Source organism: Tursiops truncatus, chromosome 4, assembly GCF_011762595.2.
Source record: "Tursiops truncatus isolate mTurTru1 chromosome 4, mTurTru1.mat.Y, whole genome shotgun sequence".
Taxonomy (NCBI): domain Eukaryota; kingdom Metazoa; phylum Chordata; class Mammalia; order Artiodactyla; family Delphinidae; genus Tursiops; species Tursiops truncatus.
The window spans coordinates 2,788,900-2,813,835 of record NC_047037.1 but is presented as its reverse complement, the minus strand read 5'-3'; the positions used below and the strand labels follow the sequence as shown (position 1 = coordinate 2,813,835).

At 41.7% G+C, this 24,936-nt stretch overlaps 1 protein-coding gene across 6 annotated transcripts in view; it reads right to left on the bottom strand.

The window, feature by feature from the left end:
- Positions 1–24,936, bottom strand: part of THRB (thyroid hormone receptor beta) — a 393,899-nt gene that overhangs the window by 200,715 nt on the left and 168,248 nt on the right. For all 6 annotated transcript variants that reach the window (XM_019948600.3, XM_019948604.3, XM_019948599.3 and 3 more), the window contains one exon: positions 24,201–24,272. The gene's annotated coding sequence lies outside the window, so the exon portion shown is untranslated. The remainder of the gene's footprint in view (positions 1–24,200; positions 24,273–24,936) is intronic.

Genomic DNA, 24,936 nt, shown 5'->3' with positions numbered 1-24,936 from the left:
GGACAGGCCTTGACCCTACCCTTGAATTGTAACAAAATGCCCGCTGCATCCACACCGAGAGCATCCGTCACGGGGTGCTGGACACTTACCCAACGGTCCTACGGACTCTCAGGATCTGCTGACATCTCCACAGCCTCAGCATGATCTGCCCCTCTTCTACCTCCAAGCCAGGTGGAATGAAGGCTTTCTAAGCACAGAAACTGCCTGGAACCCACAGCCATGTCCCACACTTCTGAGGCTGAGAGACCCCAATTAGACGCTCTTGACGTGCATCTTAGATGCCAGTGCGGACTGACGCTGGGCTGGCATCACGACCCTCCCAGACAAACAATTCACGACTTGGGGCTGTTCTCTGGCTCTGGGATTGCTCCCAGAAGCCAGTCCTGCAGCAGGAAGATGTGCAAAGCTGGTGGTAACCTAAACCCCCAGTGAAAGGAGACTCCTCTAACACCAGGAGGCTGCCTGGACAGCTAACACCTGACATGCTACCTTATCCATGTCTACAGGTCCTGAGACGATGAGAACTTACTTCTCTCCTATTGCCGCCCAGCCCGATCAGCATAATTGCAGCATAATCCTTCCCTCCACTAATTCCGCTGCTTACCACTGGCAAAGAGGACAAGAATAATTTGGCTTGAAATAAGGCTTGTGATTCCCATCTATTGGAAGTTTCCTTGGGTTGGGAAATTCAGGCTGGTGAGGCTGAATTTCAAATGGCTTTCTCTCTCTCTCTCTTTTTTTTTTTTTTTTTAAAGAAAAGCATTATTCTGAAAATGTCCCATAGGGCAGTGCTTGTTTGATGCTGGGGTGCTGAGCAATGAATTTAATTTGCTTTCTTGCACTCTTCAGATAATATGTTTCTGTTGGTGTGTAAGGTCTGGAAGCTGTCTGCATGCCAAGGCAAGGCCCCTAAATGAAGCCTTACATAAACCTGTCGAGCTATCTGCAGATATTAGGCATCTCAATGGGTGGTTATAGAGGCACGACAGTGACGGGCGAGGAGCCACCAAAACAAACGCTGGCTGAGAAAATACTTCCCAAAGCCTCAATCGTATGTAGACTTTGCCAGTAACGTTACCATGAGATATTTTTAAGGTCCTGATAAATTTTCTTTCTTTCCCACCTTTCATGCTTTCCCTCCTCTCTTCCCCGATCCTCTCTTTCAGCAAACATCATTCTCTCTCTCTCTCTCTCTCTCCCTTTCTTCTTCCTCCCCCACTTTTTTTTTTTTTTTTTTTTTTTTTTTTTTTTTTGCGGTACACGGGCCTCTCACTGCTGTGGCCTCTCCCGTTGCGGAGCACAGACTCCGGACGCGCAGGCTCAGCGGCCATGGCTCACGGGCCCAGCCGCTCCGTGGCATGTGGGATCTTCCCGGACCGGGGCACGAACCCGTGTCCCCTGCATCGGCAGGGGACTCTCAACCACTGCGCCACCAGGGAAGCCCTTCCTCCCCTTTTGCTCTTCCCTGTCTGTCCCCTTCCCTTGCATGTCCCCCCTCTGCATGTTGTCGTTCAGACTCCACATTTTATTGCCAAGCCACCTGATACTCCTAGATTCCAAATGCCCACACGATGAGATTTCATCCTCTCCTGGGTTACAACAGTGAAGGTGGTCCGTCACCTCTGCCCTCTATGTAACACCCTCAATGGCTTCCCACTGGCTACCAGATGAGCTCTGATCTCCAGCCTGCAAAGGAGACCCTCCGATCTAGCCCCCAGAGCTGCTTCTCCCCCTGTCCCGTCTCCCATACTCACCTTCACCTGTACACCTCACATCTCTCACCCCCAGCACACGTGACCCTTCCAAAGCCCTTTCCCTCTCTGGCCTCTGACAGTCGCCCCTTCTGTTCACGCCTTCCCACAAGGGCTGAGCCTGTCTTTGAAGCCCAAGCCATTCCCTCCTGTCCCCAGGCTTAGTTAGTTCCCTCTTTCCCTCCCTGGGTTCACAATGCATTGAAAACATTTTTTTTCCTGTCTCGTCAAATAGGCAAAGAGTTCCTGGGGCAGAGGTGTTGCTGACTCACCCACCAGGCAGTTGCTCAATAAATGTTTGCTGAGTGAACTTTTTTTTCTCTGAGTTTCTCCTGGAGATTTCACCAGGAAGCAGCAGCAGCATGGTACCGTGTTGACAAGAATGAATATGTGGGTCACATCTTGTCTGTGACTTGAACAAGTTCCCACCCCCCTTGCTGCCTCAGTTCCCCTCTGTCCACGGAGGTGATATTGTCCAGCTCTTGGGTGGGAGTGAGGAGTAAATGAATTGCTATGTGTCACGTGGTTTGAATACCGCCTGGAAAATGGGAAGGGACACGTTACATGAGAGTTTGTTTAATACAGTGGAAGGAAGTCATTCTGATACCCCATGGCCTCCTTGGCTGTGCTGGAGGGAGAAGGTTTTGCACATGATTAGGACGGACTTGGTTTAGAAGAGAAGATGCTTGATTAGGAATGTAAATGTCTGTCTCCTCCAATCAGAAGGAAGGATATTAACACTGAGAAGAAAACTCCATTCTGCAAGAAAACTGAAAGTGGGTGTATGCCACATTCAGGGCTATTGCACGGGCGAGGGATGTGGGTCTGGATGGCACATAAGGAAAAAAAAAAACCTAGTGGGGAAAATAAAACTCTCAGGCTACCATCTATGAGAAAGTACACGTTGTTTGCAAACTGTTTAATAGAAAATGTGTTCGGGTCCAGATAAGAAGGTAGAAAGCCGTTGACCATCATGCAATTTAACTTCAAAAGGTGAGTAGAAGTCCAAACTCAGAGACAACAGCCAAAGGGAAGTCTTGATTCTTTTTGCTTGTGGGTAAACCAAGAAGGAGATTCTCTAGGCTGAGACTCTGTAACATACACCTTCGCCTAAGTGCACCCTGCATGATCTGGCCCTGCAGACGTCCTGGCTGCGTCTCCTGCACAAGCCTTACGCTCCAGCTGCCCTGGCAGTGCTGGTAACCCGTCCAGGGGCTCACCTCCACGCCTCTGCATTGCAGCCGCCTTGCCTGGGGTGCCCTCCCTCTGCTTTCTGAAACCCTCGCTTCGGTTATCACTCTTCCTGGCAAGCCTTTCCTTGATCTCTCCAAGCATCTTTACTCTGGGCTTCAAAGCCCCCTGAAGGTACACATTTCTCAAAGCACTCAGACTGCATGACACTCGTCTGCTCACTTTGTCTCCCTCTCTAGACTGTGAGCCTGTCCAGAGAAGGACTGTGCCTCAGTCCCCGTTGCCTCCTCAATGCCCAGCACAGTGCTTGCAACAAAGTGTGTGCTCCATAAATGTGCGTTGCGTACTTACGCAACAGGCAAACTCATCGCCAGGTGCTTATGGTGGTGATGCTGGGGGTACACCGCGTATCAGGGCCGTACCCTGGGGATACTGCACCAGGGGTGTGGCTGAGGAATTTTCACCTTTGAGAAAGCTGGAATGATTGCACCATCAGGAAGGAGGAATAATTCGGATTCCTGAAAAGGGTTAATAACTATTGCATGTGTAGCTGACTGAGCCAAGACTTTAAAAGCTCCTTCATGAACTTTAATCATCTTTTTGACTCGCTTATTGTAGGTGACAGTGCACATCAAGGCCACAATGAGATATCACTACACACTCACCAGAATTACTAAAATTAAAAAGACCGACATTATCAAGTGTTGGAGAGGACTGGAGCAACTAGAAGTCTTATGCTCTGCTGGTGGCTCTGGAAGTTTATACAACCACTTTGGGAAGCTGTTTGAAAGTTCCTAATACAGTTAAGCATACATCTACCCTACGAACTAGCATTTCTACTCCGGGTATATATCCAAGAGAAATGCATACGCTCTCCAAAAGACAGCTCCAAACCAGAAACGACCCAAACGTCTACCAACAGGAGAATGAATAAACAAACTGTAGGACATTCACATAATCAATGCTACTCAGCGATAAAAAGAATAAAATACTGATAACCGCACCAATATGCGTGAATGTCTCAATGCAGCAAAAGGTGTCGAATACAAAAGAGTATTTATGTAATTTCACGTATGGGAAGTTGAAGGACAGGTAAAAAAATGAACCAATGGTGATGGAAATCAGAATAGTGGTAAATACCCCCCCATCAGAACCACAGGTAAATCCTGTGGCTCTGATGCGGGGGCAGAAGAGGCATAAGAGAGCCCTCTGGGGTGTGGAAAAGTTCTGTGTCCTCTTCTGAGTGGTGGTGACATGGGTGATACCTATTTTAAAAAGTCATCAAGTCTTACATACTTTAGCATATGCATGTGATACTCACTAAAAAGTTATAAATAGATAGATAGATGAGAGACCACCAGAAGCCTAGATGAGGCTCCATCATTCATATGAATCTCAGACAATGGATCGTAGAGACCCTCTTTGGGTCAGGAAAGGAGATCATCACTGAACAAAACCCAACAAACACTTCAGCTGAACTGGAGTGCATGTGGGACAGAGAATTAGTGGAAACTCAATTTGTTCAACCAACGAATAGTGAAGATGTATCCCTCTCAGGAGGTCACAGCTGTAGCATAACTCCTTCCGGGGGAAATGAGTGAATAAAGAGTTCAGCTGAACTATAATGGGATTTTTGCAACCCAGACCTTTTCTTAGTTGTAAACCTTGAATCAAGTTATTTCCTCGGGGTCCCACTGTTTGAAACTCACTTTAAAAAAAAAGTGAAAACTCTGAAGAGTGGAATCATACAAAAGCCAGAAAAGGGGAAAGAAAATCTGTCTCTAAAGTCTTTTTGCAAAGCTTTGCAGAAATGTGAGAGAAGCCAAAGGTGGTCAGAACCTCCAGTCCTTGAAACCTACTGTGTCCGTCACACCTGTGCAACCCAAAGGAAATAGATGCTCCCGGAAAATACATTTTTTTCCTCGCTACCAAAGAGGGCCTTGGCCCCAAACCCGAGTTGAACTTGGATACCCTACGGGGAACTAGAGAAGTCCCACTACTCTTTCAGTGTTTCTCAGCTGGGGCATTACAGCATTTGGGGCAGGACAGATCTTTGGGTACAGAACTGCCCCTTGTATTGAGGTCCCCAAGGCTAGTGGCATCCCAGCACCCAGCCCACTGTGAGATCAACAAAATGCACGGAGGCAGTTCCTGATGGAGAACCACCACTGATGTTTTGGCTGAAGACTCAGGTGGCATCTTGCTGGCCTAGTCCACCCTGCATCAGTGTTCTGATTAGTAGATACAGTGTTAAATAAAATTACAACAACAACAATAAAGGAGTCAGCATTTGAAAGAACAGGGCATTTCACTCAAAAGTTCAAATTTCTGGAGGTTTCCCTGGTGGCACAGTGGTTAAGAATCCGCCTGCCAATGCAGGGGACACAGGTTCGAGCCCTGGTCTGGGAAGATCCCACATGCCGAGGAGCAACTAAGCTCATGAGCCACAACTACTGAGCTTGCGCTCTAGAGCCCGCGAGCCACAACTACTGAAGCCCTTGTGCCTAGAGCCCGTGCTCCACAACGAGAGAAGCCACCGCAATGAGAAGCCCGCGCACCACAACGAGGAATAGCCCCCGCTCGCCACAACTAGAGAAGAGCCCACGCACAGCAACAAAGACCCAACACAGCCAAAAGTAAAATTAATAAAATAAAATAAATAAATTTATTTTAAAAAAAGTTCAAATTTCCAGTTCCTTAAGAAGTGACTCGTTTAAGTTACCTGCCCAGCTTTTGCTGGCATTTGAATTTGCAGCCTGGAGTTGAGGTCAATGCTGCAGGAAGGTCATCTGACAAGTTATGAGCTGCCTTTCCCCTCTGTCCACGGGGCCTCACCCAGTGGACTGGGACTGGAGGAAGCCAGCAAAGATGGCGAGAGCAAAGGCCCATGTCTTTAAGCCTAGAGCAGACCTCATTTGAGTCAACACCCCAGCTCTCCTGCCCTCACCTTCCCAGCCCCATTTCTCCCAAGAGGGCAGAGCTTAAGATCTATCTCCTGGCAAGAGGCAGGGAAGCAAATTTATCAGTAGAAGGAAGAAAATCCCCACCATTGTATTGTCCATGAACCATGCCACAGTGAATGACCCTGAGCAGCTGTATGCCCCCAATCCCCGTCCCGCTGTACAGACCTGATAGCTCAACCAGTTCTGTTGCTATAGTGACCTAGCACTGGGTCTCCAGAGACTCCCTTCCACTCCTGCGCCGTATCAGACAAGGCTTAGAGCAAGTTCTTCATCTGTTCCCCCAGCCCTAAGTGCTGTGCGTGATAGGAGGGATGAATTTAGGAGGTAGGTCTGTGGATGAACCATGAAAACAAATTAATAGTTAAATATTTTTCAATGATACAAATGAACTTATTTACAAAACAGAAGTAGACTCACAGACATAGAAAACAAACGAGGACCAACCAGGACCTGCTGTATAGCACAGGGAAGTATATTCAATACCTTGTAATAACCTTTAATGGAAAAGAATCCGAAAAAGAATATATACACACACACAGACACACACATACATACATATATATGAGACAGAATCACTTTGCTGTACACCTGAAACATTGTAAATCAACTGTACTTTCATTACAAAAATAATAGAAATAGTTAAATATTTTTGTTACAGTTATCTTTTGGAAAATGACACATTTTTCATCTATAGAAATGATCTAAAACGTTCTCTTTAAATAATGTATATAACCCCCCAATGCTCAACATTACGAAAAATTGTGAGATTAGTGATGGAATTATGGCCGCTTGGGATTACTTTATGACAGGAAGTCCAAGGTAGTTTCAAGGAGTTCATGAATCCCTTGAAAGTTTATGGGGGATGTGTACTGGTGAGAATTTTTCTGGGAGGAAGTCCTTAGTTTTCTTCAGGTTCTCCTAAGCCACTAGCCATGCGTTGGCTTCTGAGCACTTGACATGTGGCTAGTCTGAAGGGAGATGTCCTGTAAGTGTGCAACGCACAAGCATTTCAAAGACTTAGCATGGAAAAGAGAATGTAAAAAGCTCCATGATTTTTATATTGGTTATTTGTGAGAATGATATTTTGGATATTGAGTTATGTGAAACTTAATATTAGAATAAATTTCACTTGTTTTTCTCTTTTAATGTGGTTACTGGAAAACTTCAAGTTACACATGTGCCTGCATTTGTGGCTCCCTTTCTATTTTTAGTGGACAGCACTGGGTTACAGCATAAGAGCGGTAAAAACAAAATAGATCTCAGAAGTTCCCGAGAAATGACAATTATGAATATATTTTAAAGCATTTATACAGTAAAAAACTAGAGGTGAATTTGGAGAAAAAAATGAGCTTTTGTAAAATACTGATTTAGATAGAAACAATGGTGTAAGTATGTATTTCACTTGGTTCCCTTAATCAGTTAGCCAGGATAATAAACCAGTATTAGAAGCTTAAACCCTTTTATCTTTTCAAATCAAAACCATAGTTTCCATAGGTTCAAACAAAGGATTTGAAAAAGTTCTTGGGAAAAGTAGGTAAATGGGTTAAGTATCATTTTTTGTTAATCTAATCTACATGCACCAAATAACAAAGAGTTTATTGTATTTGCTTTGGGCCAGGTCCAGCTCCCACCTCTGTCTTGTGACCCTTCCTAGGGGTAATTAAATGTGTAAAGTCTTTTAGAGCAACTCTTGAAGCTCCTTTTTTTTTGCCTGGAGCTTCTGGAAGGCAGCTTTCCTCTTTGGGTCTTCAGATCTTGGGGACATCAGAATCTCTCCTCAGATTTTCCTTTTGAACTGAAAGCTAATTGCTTTAGAGTATTGGGCTGGCCAAAATATTCATTCGGGTTTTCTGTAACATCTTCAGGAAAAACCCGAACGAACTTTTTGGCCAAATCCGTGTTGCCCAGGAGCAAAGGAATATTATTGTTAATTTTTTCTTTTCCATCGTTGTTATCAAGGATTTGATTCATCTAGAACATTCTACTGAAAGACACTTCTTATTATAGGAGCTTGACCCTTCTTGGTCTGAACAAAATGTGGGTATATTCTCATGTTCATTTTATTACAGAGTCCTGCACAGAACCTGTTGCAGAAAAGATCAAAGCCATTAGCTCCATTTCCTCTTCCTAATACTCTGCCGCCTTTTGCAATGCAAGCACTCTCTGTGTGCTGTTTAATGCGTCACTCCCAAGTTTGGATGTGGAACTCATGAGTGAATTTAGCTGTTACTGTATTTTCCTCGTGAGCACTACATTCATGCCCATTCACACCACTTCTTACTCCCCCCAAATCTTTTAAAAGCAGTGCTATTGGTGTCCAAAATTTCCATAAAACGAAATCCATTCATTTTGATGAGTGTTGGGTGGCCCACAGATAAAGTGACCACCAGGTTTTCCTTAACAAGCTGACTTGTTCTAACAAACTCGGGCCCCAGGCGACTGACATTCCTAAACATATTTTTTGGATCCTGTTCTTTCTTTGGTCTTGGGAATAGCACTTCTGACCTTTAAAACGGCAACTACTCCCCTAACCAAGACAGGATCTGTTAATGACTCTGTTTTGTTTCCAAACGTTCTTAGGGCGGGGACAACAGTCATTCAACGCAGCTAGCCATGTGGGGTGTGAGGGCATTGAGGATGGACTCAGCCTTCTCCCATTTCACTGTGTATAAGAATCTCCTGGGGAGTTTGTCAAAGTGCAGATTCTGATTTACTAGGTCTAGAGAGAGCCCTGCAATTCTCCATTTCCAACAAGCTCGTGGGTGGTGTCCGTGGGACTGACCATAACCATACTTTGAGAAGCAGAAGAGTCCATCTCTAAGAAATCTTCCATCTCCAGGAAATCTTCCATCTCCAGTATTCTATAATCTGGGTGACCAGAAACCAATAGCTGAACAGAAGTAGGGTTGGATTCTCTTGAGAACTTCTGCTGGAATACTCCAGAAGTCATAGTACCAGCTGTAGAAATTTCCTAAGTAGGAGGATTTAGAAATTAAGTCTGAGAGCCTATCACCAAACCACTTTAGAATCTTGTAGTGGATCAAGTTACTATCTAGCAGTTCTGTCAAATGTATATTTAGCTCCTTTGTTCCTAGAATATCCCTACGAATGAGCCCCTTTGACACCCCAGCTGGATGGCTGATGCTGTTGGGTGCGAAACACATCTAAGTTTATTCAGTGACTAGTTACATAAAACAGCTATCTTGAAACCTTATGCAAAGAAGAATTTTGCTAAATAAATATTTGCTCTTCAATTTATCTATTCTGTAAATACAAACGCTCCCGTGTAAGGTTTGCTTTAAGTGGAAGATATCTCTCTCATTCCATATCTGATAAGTATGAAAAAATTAATTTATATTCACAGCAAACACAAACATTTATGGATCCTTCCATCCTTCCATTGATAAACATACATTGTTTATCAATCCAAGTAAGTAAGTATGTGTACCACCATGTATTTGATGCTGATAATAAATTCCTTGGTGTAGGTAAATTCTAAAAAAATGATGAAGTAGACTAAGTGAAAGTCAAAATGAAATGAATACATGATTTTTTTAAATGTATGATTTTTCTGCCTCTCTTGACTACAGGCAGATGATTTTTCGCCATATTAATTGAGAGTTCACACACACCGTGTGCCAAACTCCATGCCAGGTGCTGGCGGGGTAGGGGGTAGAGGGGTGAGAAGAAGAGTATTTCCAACCTGTGCCCCAGCCAGGCTCAACTGAATGGGGAGGGGGAATGGGCACCTAACCAGGTATTTACAACATAACACAATGATAATAGAGATATCTAGAAAATGCAATGCCGAAGAGAGGAATTCCCTGGATGGTAATGTTGGCCTTCGAGTCCCAACGAAATGCACTCTTACGTAGTCTCAAGTTTTAGGGAAAAAAATTAGCACGCATGCCTAGGTAACTTTTCAGCAAGTTTTGGAATTTAAACTAATTCACTGCAAGGGCAGAAGGGAGTGAATGATCCAGGTCATGGAGGTGGGATTTGAACCCACCTTTGTCTCATAATTAAAGTCCAAGCTTGTGCTGCTGCAACAGACTGAGTCTTAAGAAATTCTCAGCTCTTCGTAGGATAGGTTTCATTTCCAAGTAAGTAAATAATAATAGTAATAATAATAATACCAACAACAATAACTGCAGCTGAAGTTAACCCTAATATAGCTCCTTTATCTGTCAGTTACTCACTGTTCTAGGCATTTTACATACATTAACTCATTTAATCTTCATAGCAACCCTACGAGGTATTGCCTCCACGTCATGGTTGAGAAAACGGGCAAAAGCAAGTGAAATAATTTCCTCTCAGTCACACAGTAAATACGTGGCAAAACTAGATTTGAACCTGGGAAATCTGGTCCTGGAGCCACTTTGCTACTCCAAGTGTGGTCTGTTGAGCAGCATCACGGGCTTCCCCCAGGAGCTTTGTTAGGAATACAGAATCCCAGACCCTGCCCCAGAGGTCTGGATTCAGAATCAGTGTTTTTAACAAGATTCCCAGTTGACAATATGATCATGAAAACTTGAGATGCACTACTCTAAGCCACCATAATATGCAACCTATGTAGATAAAAGACCTACCTCCGCCACCTTCCACCTTGGACTGAATCCCCATTCTGCAAGATTTCTACAATGCCCCCAGCCACCTCAGACCTCTGTGGCCACCTGAACTGCCTCAGCTTCACCCCATGACCTGAGTCAAAAGTATGTTCTTTCTATAACAGATCTATCACCACCAAACATTTCAGTTTCTTTACGGAGGATCTGAGGGGTCAGAGAGAAGGAGTCACTTCACTACCTTGCAGCTTCTGTCATCTCTCTGGCCCTTTGTCCACTATTGGTCATTCATTCATTCACCCCACAACCTCCACCTCCACCTTTACCTCCATCTCCACCTCCATCTCCATATCCTCCATCTCTGTCTCCATCTCCATCTCTATCTCCATCTCCCTTCTCTCTCTGGAGCAATGGACCAAACCTCCTCTCACCTCTAGCAAAACAGTTCCACTCTCATCCAGATCCCTTGGAGATTTATTTTTCTATCTCCAAGCATATTGGTCAAGGTATTTTCCCAAGTAAATACAGTTCCTTCCTTAGAGGAATTCTGTTGCTAGTTGTTACTAGATATCATTTTCCCATCTTCTTACAGTTAATTCTTCCACTCTAACTCCTTTTTATTATGAAACACGATATGCATATGGAAGACTGCATATGGGCTAATTTTTTATCCTCAATTCCTACTCTCTTTGAATTTTAATGAAGAGAACAGTTGCTTTTCATTAACAACATATTAAATAAAAATATGAACCATACCATTTAGTAAAATGGCCATAATTAGTAGCCCACAGATCCAAGATACAAACGAACTGAGGCCAAGCTTAAACTAGAAAACTAAAGGTCTCTTTGGTTGGTAAATGGGATATACCAGATCCTCTGTCTCTTAACCTCAGAAATTAACAGAAAATGAGGCTGAACCCCCGGAGCTGTGCTAACAAAGAAGAGAAGGGGAAACTTCTCCCAGCAGCCTCAGGAGCAGCAGATTAAATGTCCACAATCAACTTGAGGTACTCTGCATCCCTGGAATATCTGAATAGACAATGAATCAACCCAAAATTGAGGCCGTGGACTATGGGAGCAACTGTAGACCTGGGGTTTGCTTTCTGCATCTAATTTGTTTCTGGTTTTATGTTTATCTTAGTTTAGTATTTAGAGTTTATTATCATTGGTAGATTTGTTTATTGATTTGGTTGCTCTCTTCCTTTTTTTAAAATAATATATTTTTTTTTCCTTTTTCTCTTTTTGTGAGTGTGTAAGTGTATGCTTCTTTGTGTGATTCTGTCTGTATAGCTTTGCTTTTACCATCTGTCCTAGGGTTCTGTCTGTCTGTGTTTTTTTGCTATAATTTTTAGTGCTTGTTATCATTGGTGGATTTGTTTTTTGAGTTGGTTGCTCTCTTCTTTCTTTCTTTTTTTTGTTTTTTTGTTACTTTTTAAATTTTAATAATTATTTTTTATTTTAGTTATCTTATTTTATTTTTTTCCTTCTTTCTTTCTTTTTTGTCTCCCTTTTCTTCTGAGCCGTGTGGCTGACAGCGTTTTGGTGCTCCAGCTGGGTGTCAAGCCTGAGCCTCTGAGGTGGGAGAGCCGAGTTCAGGACATTGGTCCACCAGAGACCTCCCAGCTCCACGTAATATCAAATGGCGAAAGCTCTCCCAGGGATATCCATCTCAACACTAAGACCCAGCTCCATTCAACAATGAGCAAGCTCCAGTGCTGGACACCCCATGCCAAACAATGAGCAAGACAGGAACAAAACCCCACCCATAAGCAGAGAGGCTGCCTAAAATCATAATAAGGTCACAGAAACACTCCACCGGACTTGGTCCTGCCCACTAGAAATACAAGATCCAGCCTCACCCACCAGAACACAGGCACCAGTCCCCTCCACCAGGAAGCCTACACATCCCACTAAACCAACCTTAGCGGGGAGGGGGCAGACACCAAAAACAATGGGAATTACAAACATGGAGCCTGCAAAAAGGAGACCCAAACACAGTACGTTAAGCAAAATGAGATGACAGAGAAACACACAGCAGATGAAGGAGCAAGATAAAAACTCACCAGACAAAACAAATGAAGAGGAAATAGGCAGTCTACCTGAAAAAGAATTCAGAGTAATGATAGTAAAGATGATCCAAAATCTTGGAAATACAATGGAGAAAATACAAGAATCGTTTAACAAGGACCTAGAAGAACTAAACAACAAACAAACAATGATGAACAACACAATAAATGAAATTTAAAATTCTCTAGAAGGAATCAGTAGCAGATTAACTGAAGCAAAAAACAGACAAGTGACCTGGAAGATAAAATAGTGGAAATAACTACCACAGAGCAGAATAAAGAAAAAAGAGGGAACAGAATTGAGGACAGTCTCAGAGACCCCTGGGACAACATTAAATGCACCAACATTCGAATTGTAGGGGTCCCAGAAGAAGAAGAGAAAATGAAAGGGAGTGAGAAAATATTTGAAGAGATTATAGTTGAAAACTCCCCTAATATGGGAAAGAGAATAGTCAAGTCCAGGAAGAGCAGAGAGTCCCATACAGGATAAATCCAAGGAGAAACACACCAAGACACATATTAATCAAACTATGAAAAATTAAATACAAAGAAAAAATATTAAAAGCAGCAAGGGAAAAACAACAGATAACATACAAGGGAATCCCCATAAGGTTAACAGCTGATCTTTCAGCAGAAACTCTGCAAGCCAGAAGGGACTGGCAGGACATATTGAAAGTGATGAAGGAGAAAAACCTGCAACCAAGATTACTCTACCCAGCAAGGATCTCATTCAGATTTGATGGAGAAATTAAAACCTTTACAGACAAGCAAAAGCTGAGAGAGTTCAGCACCACCAAACCAGCTTTACAACAAATGCTAAAGGAACTTCTCTAGGCAAGAAGCACAAGAGAAGCAAAATACCTACAATAACAAACCCAAAACTATTAAGAAAATGGTAATAGGAACATACGTATCGATAATTACCTTAAATGTAAATGGATTAAATGCTCCAGCCAAAAGGCATAGACTGGCTGAATGGATACAAAAACAAGACCCATATATTTGCTGTCTACAAGAGACCCACGTCAGACCTAGGGACACATACAGACTGAAAGTGAGGGGATGGAAAAAGATATTCCATGCAAATGGAAATCAAAAGAAAGCTGGAGTAGCAATTCTCATATCAGACAAAATAGACTTTAAAATAAAGAGTCTTACAAGAGACAAAGAAGGACACTACATAATGATCAAGGGATCAATCCAAAAAGAAGATATAACAATTGTAAATATTTATGCACCCAACACAGGAGCACCTCAATACATAAGGCAAATGCTAACAGCCATAAAAGGAGAAATCGACAGTAACACACTCATAGTAGGGGACTTTAACACCCCACTTTCACCAATGGACAGATCATCCAAAATGAAAATAAATAAGGAAACACAAGCTTTAAATGATACATTAAACAAGATGGACTTAATTGATATTGATAGGACATTGCATCCAAAAACAACAGAATACACTTTCTTCTCAAGTGCTCATGGAACATTCTCCAGGATCAATCATATCTTGGGTCACATATCAAGCCTTGGTAAATTTTAAAAAATTGAAATTGTATCAAGTATCTTTTCCGATCACAATGCTATCAGACTAGATATCAATTACAGGAAAAATCTGTAAAAAATACAAACACGTGGAGGCTAAGCAATACACTACTAAATAACCAAGAGATCACTGAAGAAATCAAAGAGGAAATAAAAAAATACCTAAGAACAAATGACAATGAAAACACAACGACCCAAAACCTATGGGATGCAGCAAAAACAGTTCTAAGAGGGAAGTTTATAGCAATACAATTTTACATCAAGAAACAAGAAACATCACAAATAAACAACCTAACCTTACACCTAAAGCAATTAGAGAAAGAAGAACAAAAAAACCCCAAAGTTAGCAGAAGGAAAGAAATCATAAAGATCAGATCAGAAATAAATAGAAAGGAAATGAAGGCAACGATAGCAAAGATCAATAAAACTAAAAGCTGATTCCTTCTTTGAGAAGATAAACAAAATTGATAAACCATTAGCCAGACTCATCAAGAAAAAACAGGGAGAAGACTCGAATCAATAGAATTAGAAATGAAAAAGGAAAAGTAACAACTGACACTGCAGAAATACAAAGGATCATGAGAGATCACTACAAGCAACTATATGTCAATAAAATGGACAACCTGGAAGAAATGGACAAAATTCTTAGAAAAGCACAACCTTCCAAGACTGAACCAGGAAGAAATAGAAAATATAAACAGACCCATCAAAGGCACTGAAATTGAGACTGTGATTAAAAATCTTCCAACACACAAAAGCCTAGGACCAGATGGCTTCACAGGCGAATTCTATCAAACATTTAGAGAAGAGCTAACATCTATCCTTCTCAAACTCTTTCAAAATATAGCAGAGGGAGGAACACTACCAAACTCATTCTACAAGGCCACCATCACCCTGATACCAAAACCAGACAAAGGTGTCACAAAGAAAGAAAACTACAGACCAATATCACTGATGAACATAGATGCAGAAATCCTCAACAAAATACTAGCAAACAGAATCCAACAGCACATTAAAAGGATCATACACCACGATCAAGTGGGTTTATCCCAGGAATGTAAGGATTCTTCAATATAGGCAAATCTATCAATTTGATACACCATATTAACAAACTGAAGAATAAAAACCATATGATCATCTCAATAGATACAGAAAAAGCTTTTGACAAAATTCAACACCCATTTATGATAAAAACCCTGCAGAATGTAGGCATAGAGGGAACTTTCCTCAACATAATAAAGGTCATATATGACAAACCCACAGCCAACATCGTCCTCAATGGTGAAAAACTGAAAGCATTTCCACTAAGATCAGGAACAAGACAAGGTTGCCCACTCTCACCACTCTTATTCAACATAGTTTTGGAAGTTTTAGCCACAGCAATCAGAGAAGAAAAGGAAATAAAAGGAATCCAAATCAGAAAAGAAGAAGTAAAGCTGTCACTGTTTGCAGATGACATGATACTATACATAGAGAATCCTAAAGATGCTACCAGAAAACTACTAGAGCTAATCAATGAATTTGGTAAAGTAGCAGGATACAAAATTAATGCACAGAAATCTCTGGCATTCCTATACACTAATGATGAAAAATCTGAAAATGAAATTAAGAAAACACTCCCATTTACCATTGCAACAAAAAGAATAAAATATCTAGGAATAAACCTACCTAAAGAGACAAAAGACCTGTATGCAGAAAATTATAAGACACTGATGAAAGAAATTAAAGATGATACAAATAGATGGAGAGATATACCATGTTCTTGGATTGAAAGAATCAACATTGTGAAAATGACTCTACTACCCAAAGCAATCTACAGATTCAATGCAATCCCTATCAAACTAACACTGGCATTTTTCACAGACTTAGAACAAAAAATTTCACAGTTTGTATGAAAACACAAAAGACCCCAAATAGCCAAGGCAATCTTGAGAACGAAAAACAGAGCTGGAGGAATCAGGCACCCTGACTTCAGACTATACTACAAAGCTACAGTAATCAAGACAGTATGGTACTGGCACAAAAACAGAAAGATAGATCAATGGAACAGGATAGAAAGCCCAGAGATAAACCCATGCACATATGGTTACCTTATTTTTGATAAAGGAGGCAAGAATATACAATGGAGAAAAGACAGCCTCTTCAATAAGTAGTGCCGGGAAAACTGGACAGCTACATGTAAAAGAATGAAATTAGAACACTTCCTACACCATACACTAAAATAAACTCAAAATGGATTAAAGATCTAAATGTAAGACCAGACACTATAAAAGTCTTAGAGGAAAACATAGGCAGAACACTCCATGACGTAAATCACAGCAAGATCCTTTTTGACCCACCTCCTAGAGAAATGGAAATAAAAACAAAAATAAACAAATGGGACCTAATCAAACTTCAAAGCTTTTGCACAGCAAAGGAAAACATAAACGAGACCAAAAGACAACCCTCAGAATGGGAGAAAATATTTGCAAATGACGCAACTGACAAAGGATTAATCTCCAAAATTTACAAGCAGCTCAGGCAGCTCAATAACAAAAAAACAAACAACCCAATCCAAAAATGGGCAGAAGACCTAAATAGACATTTCTCCAAGAAGATATACAGATTGCCAACAAACACATGAAAGGATGCTCAACATCACTAAACCTTAGAGGAATGCAAATCAAAACTACAATGAGGTATCACCTCACACCAGTCAGAATGGCCATCATTAAAATATCTACAAACAATAAATGCTGGAGAGGGTGTGGAGAAAAGATACCCTCTTGCACTGTTGGTGGAATGTAAATTGATATGGCCACTATGGAGAACAGTATGGAGGTTCCTTAAAAAACTAAAAATAGAACTACCATATGACCCAGCAATCCCACTACTGGGCATATACCCTGCGAACACCATAATTCTTAAAAGGAGTCATGTACCAAAATGTTCATTGCAGCTCTATTTACAATAGCCAGGACATGGAAGCAACCTAAGTGTCCAATGACAGATGAATGGATGAAGAAGATGTGGCACATATATACAATGGAATATTACTCAGTCATAAAAAGAAACGAAACTGAGTTATTTGCAGTGAGGTGGGTGGATCTAGAGTCTGTCATACAGAGTGAAGTAAGTCAGAAAGAGAAAAACAAATACCGTATGCTAACACATATATATGGAATCTCAAAAAAAAATAAAACAGGTTCTGAGGAACCTAGGGGAAGGACAGGAATAAAGATGCAGACGTAGAGAATGGACTTGAGGACATGGGGAAGGGGAAGGGATAGCTGGGATGAAGTGAGAGGGTGGCATGGACATATATACACTACGAAATGTAAAACAGATAGCTAGTGGGAAGCAGCCGCATAGCACAGGGAGATCAGCTCGGTGCTTTGTGACCACCTAGAGGGGTGTGATAGGGAAGGTGGGAGGGAGACGCAAGAAGGAGGAGATATGGGGATATATGTATATGTATAGCTGATTCACTTTGTTATACAGCAGAAACTAACACACCATTGTAAAGCAATTATACTCCAATAAAGATGTTAAAAATAAATAAAATGTCAATGTCTATAGCCTAAAAAAAAAAGAAAAAGTTTTTAAAATTATGAAAGAGTTCACACGTTCACACATACATACAATGGAATATCACACACACACACACACATATATAATGGAATATTACTCAGCCATTAAGAAGAATGAAATGATGCCATTTGCAGCAACATGGATGGACACAGAGATGATTATACTGAGTGAAGTAAGTCAGACAGAGAAAGACAAATATCATATGATATCACTTATATGTGAAAACTAAAGAATGATACAAATGAACTTATCTATGAAACAGACACAGACTCACAGACATAGAAAACAAACTTATGGTTATCAAAGGGGAAAGGTGGGGAGGAGGGATAAATTAGGAGTATAGGATTGGCGTATACACAGTACTATATTTAAAATAGATAGCCAGCAAGGACCTACTGTATGGCACAGGGACCTCTACTCAATATTCTGTAATAACCTAAAGGGGAAAAGAATTTGAAAAAGAATAGATACATGTGTATGTATAACTGAATCACTTTGCTGTACACCTGAAACTAACATAACATTGTTAATCAACTACACTCCAATATAAAATAAAATTTTTTTAAAAGGGCGTATAAAACAATATTACGGATACACATGGTCCACCATTCTGATTTGCTCTACTTGTTTCATCTGTCTCTTTATAAGAAATAAAACGTAAGAAAACACCATGACATTTGTCCATCTCTCTCTCCTCTCCCTCCCCTCTCTTTGCCAAGTAGCCACTATTTTACAGTCGGCGTGTTTTTCCCATGCATGTTTTTGTTCTTTTACTACGTTAAGTGTATAGGCATTTACTTTTTAATATGAGACTCTGTCCAGGACGTTACAGCACAAATTACAACGCTTGCCTCGACAGGCTTCCTGAGAAGATGCAGGGAAGAGCAGACAGCCAGGGCCCTGCCGACCCACCCCTCTCCAATGCGTGGTGGGAAAAACAGGACTCAGGCTAGCTCTGCACAATGCCATCAGGGAGGGTTAAATCAGAAAATCAAGTTCTGCTAATTCAGCTGATTTAAAAAGCTAAAATGAAAACTCATTTTGCCTTGCAGCCAAAGATGTCAAACACACAGTACCAAGAAAGTTGTACTGACAAACTCGGTCATTTTTGCCCAGCCCTGTGGGTTACATAGGCAACATGTGTTTGTATATGTGGGGGTACCGTGTACCATGGATGTGAGGAGTTCCAAAACAGCCACGCCGGGGGCCTGGCTCCATCCTACCAGCACCACAGACAGGCTTTGATTTTGTCATCCACAAATGGCAAGATGTTACCTGCTGCTCACTGGCTGAACAAAAGCGATGTGGTGATGGCTTGGAGTTGAACTTCTTTCACATTTGGGAGCTCAAAATGAAAAGTCTATGAATGTATGGTTACCAAATGCATGATTCTACCCCTCCTAAAGTTAAAGAAGAAGAAAAGAGAGTGCAAGAGAGAGTGAGAGAAGGAAAGAAAGAGAATGAGAGAGAAAGAGAGGGAAGGAAGGAAGGAGGGAAGGAAGGAAGGAAGGGAGGAAAGGAAGGAAGGGAGAAAGGAAGAAAGAAAAGAAGGAAGGAAGAGAGGAAAGGAAGGAAGGGAGGAAAGGAAGTAAGGAAGGGAGGAAGGAAAGGAAGGAAGGGAGAAAGGAAGGAAAGAAGGAGGGACAGAAAGAGGGAGGGAGGGAGGAAGAAAGAAAGGAAGGGAGAAAGAGAGAGAGAAGAGGGAAAGAAAAACTGGGTTTTTTTTTTTTCCACCCTGACTTTCCTACTTCCTCTAGCTTGGCTTCTTAGGATAACTTCTTAGTTATGTTTACAATGCCTTCACCTCTTATTCCTTTAAAAGTTTATAATTTAGCTCCTTTTAATTTTTCCCTTTTCTTTGTTTAGGGATGCCAAAGTTTCAAAATTATTGCAGTTGGTGGTATGGAGCCCTAGAAAAGTCCTCTGTTGTTTGTGTTGTGTGTGTGCCTGCATATATTTGTTTTTGCATTATTTATCTATTGCCAATAGACCGCATCATTAAATTTCCAGCCAATTTTCTGCATAAAAAAAAACACGAGACGGTTTTGTTTATCTGGATCCTGTTTCCTAGAAGTTTAGCTAAATGTCTTTCCCTGGTTTCCATTCATATATATGTGTGTATGTATATATATTTACTCACATATACACATTCATACACATATACATACGTGTATATGAATATGTATGTACTATGTATTTTTATACATATACACACACCTCACAGACATATGTGTGTGTGTTGAAACCCAGTTTTCAATTGCACAGCTAATTAATGAATACATTCTCCTTGGTTAATGCATTCTTCACAAATTGGATCACATTGATCTCTCTTGTCCCCAGTGCCACCTCAGTAATACAAAACTCATCACTACAAATTGGAGTCCTTCACTTTTCCCCCTTTTATCCATCAACCAGGTGGCTACAAGAACAGTTCCTCTAAAGCACCATCCTGATCATGTCTCTCCAAAGTTGAAAAGCCTTTAATAGCTGTCTGATTGTGACCAATCTGCTAGGTGCCTCCATTCTATTCCTTTACAACCAAATCTCACCTCACCTCTGGATGCAAAGTACCCACTACATTTTCTAGACTCTTTTGCAACCAGGAGTCGGTACGTGAGATGGTAGGCAGAAGCTGTGAAGTGGGAATTCAGGGAAGCCCTCCTAGAGAGGAAAACCAGCTGGAAATGGCTGCCTTTGCCCCCTTCTTCCCATCTTTCCTGCTGCCTAGAATTTATGTGTGAGGGCTGGAGCTCCAGCAGTCATCTTGACCTAGGAAGGAACCTTGAAGATAAAGTCATATGCTTAAGAATAGAAATAAAGAAAGATAGAACATACCTGAGTCCCTGATGATAAGAGAACCACCCCCAATAGCCCTGGAGAGAAAAATAAAATTTTGTGTGTTTGTCATTGTTATTAAGATTTCCTGCTATGGGCAGGCCCAAAATAGTAGTTTATTCTCTCCACAAATTTAGGTATATTTCTGCTCCAGCCAGTGTAATATGATGATTAGTTTCAATCCACTGCTTCTCTTCCTAAGACAGCGGCTCACAGATAGAAAGATCTGAGTTCAAGCCCAACCCTGCCACTATGACAGCAAAATCTTCAGGCATTGCTCCTCAACCTTTACCCTCAGTTTCCTTGTCTGGAAATTGAGAATAATAATAATATGCACATTAAGGCGTTTGCTATTTTTCTTTCATCCAGTGTTTTAGTTGTTATTAGCCCAATAGCACCAATAGAAAACACAGTTGAGGGGGAAAGAAGGAGATAAAACTCAAATCAGGATATACTCCCACTTGTTCACAGACCTTATAAGCAGATCAGGGGCTAAAAACGTCCAGGTTGCTAATTTTTAAAAGTCAACAGGAAAATATATCCATTGATTGGACTTCAGTTATTCGTGTTTTACTCTCATTCTCACAAATAACTGAAATCTGACTACACACACATTGCATTTTCCAAACGCTCCTTGACCTGTAGATGAATGCACACACACATACACACACACGTACATTTCAAGAACATTGGGCCCGGGAGAATCACTTGCTCCAAGTCCCTGGAATGGAGAAGTCATACAATTCTTCTTGGTACTTGCCATTTGGATAAGTTGACTCAATAAATGACTTGAAGAAACAGTTCCTTTCAAATGGGCATTGAATTGCAAAAAAGCAAATTCTGTTCAAACTCTTCCACTGTGCAATTTCCCTTCTGCTCTTATGCACATTAAACTAAATTGGTTGGATATAAACCTTGCTGAATTCAATGTGATTTGATGAGGACATTTGTGTGTCCGTGCAGGCAGAGTGCAGTATGGGTGGGTTTAAAAAAAAATGTTCCTTTTACAAATGATTGTTTTGCCATTGCTTCATTAGTGAACTAAATTTTGGGTCACGTGGATCCATTTTGTGAATGAAAGAGATCTTGGCCCTTTGTTGGGAAATCACTAAAGTAGCAGTTTGTTCTTCTTGAAGAAAAGTCACACAGCCTCAGAGGCTGGAACACTCGGGTACAATCCGGGGTTGGTTGAATCCGTGGACGCAGAACCCACGGATAAGGAGGGCTGACTGTACTACACCGTTTTATGCACTTGAGGGCCTTGAGCATTTGGTCTATGTGGGGTCCTGGAACTACTCCCCCCAGATACAGAGGGACAACGATATCTTTAAATCCTTTCTGCCCTTGCTTCACGAGACCCTCACTTGCCCTCTCTTACTATCCCCCAACACTACCATCACTTCCTTTTCAAAAGCATTCTCCCTGTTCTTCTCAGCCCACTCTCCTCATGAGGCTCTAAAGGGCAAGTTGGCCACAGGGTCCTATCTTCCCGGGCTTAGGGCCTTAGCAGCATTTCAACCCAAATAATGACCTTCCATGTTACTGCCGGACTTCTAAAACACACAAATAGAAAAATTCTAGTAGGCTTGGCTCCAAGTATTTCCGGGGGAGAAAAGTCATTTTTAAAGGGTCCAGATGATTTATTGCAAGGATAGAGGTGTCACTAAAGGCCTGAATTCCAACCTGTCACCAGAAGTTCAACTCTGATAAGATATAGAAGAAGCAATCTTGTATTTCACAGGTCCCGAAAAAGCATTCAGATGAAGGAGCAAAGGTTAAAAAATTATGAACAATTTCCTGAGCATTACCAACAGTACATGTCAAAGTAATGCATGAATCAAGTATTGTACTCGGGATTTCCACCGCCAGGAATCCCATACATCATCCTTTAGCTGCATTACTGGCTAGAAGACCCCAGAAGGTATTCAGGGGTTCTGTTGTCTGAAATTCTCTGAGATTTTTTTTTTCTGGTTTTGGTAACTATTGAACAAAGAAAGTTCAATAATTGGAAAAGCAGCGTGGTCTCTTGTCTTCTGCAGCTTTGCATAATGACTGCAGATTCCACTCAATAAAGAGTGCACATAGCTTTAAGAAAGACCATCGGTATTTTCAGTATTTCAGGAAGCTCTCAGAATTTTCATTCACAAAACAGCTAATTTTTTTTTTGCTTTATTTTCCTTCTTTTTATTTTTTAACAGAGGTATAATTTATGTATAGCAAAAAGGAGACGAGTTATGACAAATGCCATGTAACCCACACTTCTAAGACATACATTTGTACCACCCCAGAAAAATTCCCTGTGTCCCTGCCCAGTCAATCTGGTCTCTCCCCAGAGTAACCACTATTTTGATTGCTATTACGGTAGATTAGCTGTGCCTTTTTTTTTAGAACTAAATAAAAATGGATGAATGCAGTGTACTTTTTTAGTGCCTAATGTCTCATGTTTTAAGCATCTATAAAATCACCTCTTAGTTTCCTTCTCTGTAAATTGAGGGGCTCGCCCTGTGAAAACAGTGTGCAAGTATTCTGAGGAGTCATAGGTTTCTTGGTTGGGGGAGGGGACCTGAGAAGCCACCTTGATTGCGGGTGGGTGGAGTGGAGGCTGAAAACTAGGGTTCTCTCCTTCAAAGAGAACAGCTGTACTTTTCCAGGTCTTACAAATTGCGTTTCACTGGAAGATTGCATTTGGGTAAAGGGTTCTTTGTAAAAAAAAAAAAATAAAAAAGTTAGAGAACTGCAGGGCTAGCTGATCCTTACCGATCCTTTTCCCTGGAACCTTCTATAAATTACAAATAGCGTTTCTGATATGAGAGCTGGGATTGGTCCCCTGGAGAGAGAGCTGGGAGACAGAGGCCGCCAGACTGGGGCCCCCGGGGAGGGTCTGGGCACCGAACACTGTAATATTAGTACCGGTTACAATCAGATAGTGCCACCTCAACTGAGGCGGCTGGACAATAGGCCAGAGGCCCTGGCGATGGAAGCACAAAGGCAGCATTCAAAAGGCCCGACTCCACAGCCAGCCAGTGCATCTATAGACGCCACAGACCCCGGCCCAGCCGGAATGTCACCTCGCCGCCAGAAAGCCATTTTTCCTGGTTAGCTTTTAAACTGCTAAAAATAATAAACACAGAAAGGAAAGTGCTGACACAACCCTAACTGCAGAGACAAACTGAAACTGTTGTTATAATAATGTAAACAAACTGGGTTCCAAATGACATCCTAGTGTTCCAAACTGAACAGGCTGCCTGATATTTCCAAACATCTGGGGACTGGAGGGAAGTTGTATGGGCTTGTCAGTAATGGAAGGGGGTCTTTACTGCACAGGTGCACATGCCCTACCTGACTTGCTCTGACCAAGGGTGAGCCGATCCTTTTGCTTTTTTTAGCGCTCAAGGAAAAGATAGACTGGAGAGGACTGTGGTCCTCCATCAAGCATTTTTCCACATAACAAATGAAAAATGGGCTCCTTTCTCTCTCTGTCCAATTATTACTCCTTTTCCCCCCAAATGAATTTGAAGCGTCCTTCTCTCCATTATGTTTGTTTTTAACCCATTGAATGCTGTATATTCCTCCTGAACACCTACAGAGCTCAAAACCATCTTAAATAACAACCGCAGCAATGCCATAAACTAGAAGATCCTTCCCATAACGCTGAAAAGTGGCAATCATAAAATCACGAATCTGCAAACAGCCAAGTCACGCCCAACATCTGACCTGACAATCCATGAAATCCCGTGTGGAACTTGGTACCCACGCAGGACGGCCAATGGGAGGGAAAACGCAGATCTGGAAGAAAGGAAACACAAGAAGATAAATAGATGTGTGTTTTTTCTTTAAAACTCTCCCAACATTTGCTTAATTCACCACCGCTCTTCTTTCTATGTTTAAATGGGGTCTGGTTTCAGAGCTGTCTCTGATTTTGAATACATGCAAACAGACTTAGATAAAATCTCATTCCAAAGGGGAGCTGGTTTCAGAGAAAGGGACTTTAACACAAGGATTGTAATAACACATTATAGGCATGAGACAATGTTTGTGGATCCCAAGAACCTACTTTTCTGCACAGGACTCCGGGGTTTTGGATTCCCAGCCTCGGAAGAGGACTAAAAGGCAAATGTGAATCAAACAATTTAGAACTTTTGTGCTAAAAAGGGTCCAGCTGGGTGTCAGAGGATGGTTCCCAGGATAGGTCCCAGCAAATCTCAGCCGGGGCTGTGCCCCTGTGAGACGTCAGGATGGGGGACCCGAGAGGAAGCTACGGAGGTGTCTGAATGGTGTCAAGTGCGGTGATGTTGGGGACTCTTCCCCCAGGTGTAAACAGATGAAGGAGAAACCAGGGCATCTGTTCCTGCAGCAGACGACGTCTCCAAGTGTCTGTCTGCCCAGCAAGCGAGGGGCTGCTTTTTCCATGGCTGTGGGCCCACAGTTGTAGTTGTTCTTGTGGGAAACT